At 38.8% G+C, this 3,346-nt stretch overlaps 1 non-coding gene across 1 annotated transcript; it reads right to left on the reverse strand.

The window, feature by feature from the left end:
- Window positions 1-3,017: 3,017 nt before the first annotated feature.
- LOC141610324 (small nucleolar RNA R71) lies at window positions 3,018-3,124 on the reverse strand. The gene has a single exon (XR_012528227.1). It is a non-coding gene; the product is annotated as a small nucleolar RNA R71 (small nucleolar RNA).
- Between the last annotated feature and the right edge of the window lie 222 nt (window positions 3,125-3,346).

Raw genomic sequence — 3,346 nt, forward strand, 5'->3', positions numbered from 1 at the left:
AGTATATATCTAAATTCATTCATTTTATTTAGTTACCGGTTTAAGTCGATATGGAGACCGCACAATCGAAGAAGCGGAAAAGGGACGAGAAAGAAAATAGTGACACTGAGATTGGTTAGTGCCTTTTCCGCGTTAAAATCTTGGACAATTATTACTTTATTTTCCGCATTAAAATATCATATTTGCTAAATCCCAAGTATAATTTTGCTAAATCCCGCGTATAATTTTGCTAAATCCCGCGCAAATCTTGTCTTATATAATACTCCCTCCATTTTTTTATATATGGTGTTTTAGACTTTTGCACATGAATTAAGAAGAATTTATGAAAACTAAAAGCATTGATTAGGTTTAATTAGTAATCTTGAAAATAAAAAAAATTTAGGGATTGATTTTCGCGGTACGTATTTTACTCATTACAGTACGCCTTTGACCGTTTTACCCTTCTCATTATTTCTCACCCTCTTTGTACTACATTGAAGAAAAAGAAAAGAAAAAAATTAACATGTACAGTAACTTCACCCACACCTTCGAACTTCACCACCACCACCACCACCACCACCACCATCCATGTCAAGTCCACCACCACTACCAGCCACCGGGCAACCCAGTCCATCACCGGCGACCTGCCATAAATCCACAATCACCTCTCCCGCCGCTCTCATTCTCGCCCTCTTTTCCTCATCCCTCTCCTTCTCACCCTCCCCACAGCCAATCGACGACCACTGATAAGTGCATATTTTATATACGTTCACCTCCTATATTAGCTTCATTACGTTCACCCCCTATATTAGCTTCATTTTACATGTCATTTGGCACTTATCATAGTGTTGTAAACTAATATTTGTTGTTCTAGTGTATTTGCTTGTCTTAACATGTTTTTGTAGGAATCTAAGCATTTAGAGGCTTTTTCCTATCATTTTATACACTAAGTTCATTAAGCTAATCAAGACCAAGTATTGGACTAAGCATGGAGCATTGGATTGGGTTTTGCATGAAGAAATTGATGGATTAGTATGAATAATGCAAAAGTTGCCAACAAACAAAGTCAAAGCCCAAATGTTCAAGTCCAAGTCAAGGTGGAAAGCATAAGATTCCAACATGCTTATAATGCCTTTTGGGAGCTCTAAAGATGTTAGATGAAGCATTTACCCGGGTGCATTAAGGGTCATTAATCACGCACATTGGATTCCTCATGCAATTAAGTGAAGAATTAAGAGAAAATGCCCGGATAACCACGACCCCGATCGGGGCCATGCAACCCCGATCGGGGCCACAGTCATCTCAAATGTTTACGTTTCTCCTTCCTCTCCTATAAATAGGAGAGGTGTTCCGAGGTCTTAGGATCCAATTTCACGTCCCATTTCCATCTTAGAATAGCCTCAAGCTTTATAATTCTTTCATTAGTTTTCATATTTTGTTTTCAATATTGTTAAGCATTTGGTTCTTAAACATTTGGTTATTTTATACATTCAAGCATTTGGTTACAATTTGTTCTTCTATACAAGTTATTCTCTATTAAGGTATTCTTATTTCTAGTTTGCAATTTACATTACTAATTTAGTTACCACATAGTTTACAATTAAGTACTTCATTTTACATTAGCATTATTCCTTTTACATGTTTTATTATCAAATCCATATAAATCATACAACCATGTTTAGCATTTCTTATAATTTAGTTTGCAACTTACATTTTAGTATGAGTAGCTAATTCTCTTGGTCTAAGGGCTAGGGGAGCCATGCAATAATCAAGTATATAACATGATAAAATAGATTAATAATAATATTGATCATATTGCTTCTATCACATGCTTGTGCCACAATGTTTAATCTTTGTTTAGGGCCCTATTCAATTGATTAAGTTTGTTTATTCGTTCTATAAGTCGAGAGGCACGGAATTGAATTAGACTAAGCATGCATAGTAGGACGACCTAGTCATGGACGAGAGTTTCTCTAGGACCCGGTCTATGGTTGATGCTAATATCGTAAGATGGGTATCTTTAAGCCTAAGCAATTGACAATGTTGTTAGTACCAAGTTTATCATGATCATATGTTTATCTTTGCATGTGTGACCCGAACCCCTTAGACTCTCTTTTATTATATAATTTACATCATTATTGTTATTAATCATCAAACAACCAAACCAAACCAAATCGTAATCGACCTTGATAAAATCTACCCATAGCAATTCACGAAGTAATTCCCGTTTCCTTGTGTTCGACCCCTATTGCTACATTAACTTGTTGTTTAGGGAATTTATCTTTGCATAGGTACGCGATAAGCCTATCAAATTTTGGCGCCGTTGCCGGGGAAACGGTTTTATTACTTTTTGAATTGTCGATTTTTATCTTGTTTCTCTTTGTCTTGGGGAACACTTGTTCCTTGAGACCGTTACTTATCATTTTCCTAGAAATTGTTGTCTTATGCCCAGGTCCTCTCGTAGTGGAGAATTGCTTTCACCGGATTCCGAGCCCGAGAAAACCTTTAGGAGAAGACGGCGTTTTTGGAAGGAAGTGAAAGAAGCCACTTCTCCCATCCAAGTTGAAAGTGCTAGAAAGTCTTACTTAGACGATCTAGAAGCCCTTGAAGAGGAGGAGGTTTCTTGTTCATCAACTCCACCACCATCACCATCTACTACCAAAAAGATGGTGAAACTTTCCGATCATTCAAAGCCCACCGCGGCCATGCTTCCGGCCGGAATCACCACCACTCAAATCACCGCGCCGGACTTCGAAATCAAACTGACTTTCATTAGCCTAGTGGAGAGAAAGCAATTTGGAGGAAGTCCTTTGGAGGATCCCAATTTGCATGTGCAAAACTTTTGTGACTATTGCTCCATGATCCGTCAAACGGGCGTCACCCAAGCCCAAATAAGGGAAATACTTTTCCCTTTCTCTTTGAAGGCCAAGGCCAAGCTTTGGATCAATAGCCTTGACCGCACCGCCATGGGAATCACCAATTGGGAGACATTGGCTCTTGCTTTTTACCAAAAGTTTTTTCCACCGGAGAAAACTCAAACTTTGAGGAGCCAAATCACCGGATTCCGTCAACAAGCTCTTGAGAGCTTATATGAAGCTTGGGAGAGGTACAAATAGCTTCAAAGACAATGCCCACATCATGGGCTAGATGATTGGTTTCTTGCAATAACATTCTACAATGGATGTTGTGCCGAGTCCCAAAGGATTCTTGATTCCGCCAACAATGGGCGGTTTGATCAAATTGACACCAATCTTGCTCATTCCACGATCGAATCTATGGCGATCCATGATGCCCAATATGTCAATTCCCGAGTTGTGCCACCTAAAGGTAAAGAAGAATCCTCCACCAACTCCGTTTTGCTAGCTCA

This window comes from Silene latifolia, chromosome 10 (genome assembly GCF_048544455.1).
Source record: "Silene latifolia isolate original U9 population chromosome 10, ASM4854445v1, whole genome shotgun sequence".
NCBI lineage: Eukaryota > Viridiplantae > Streptophyta > Magnoliopsida > Caryophyllales > Caryophyllaceae > Silene > Silene latifolia.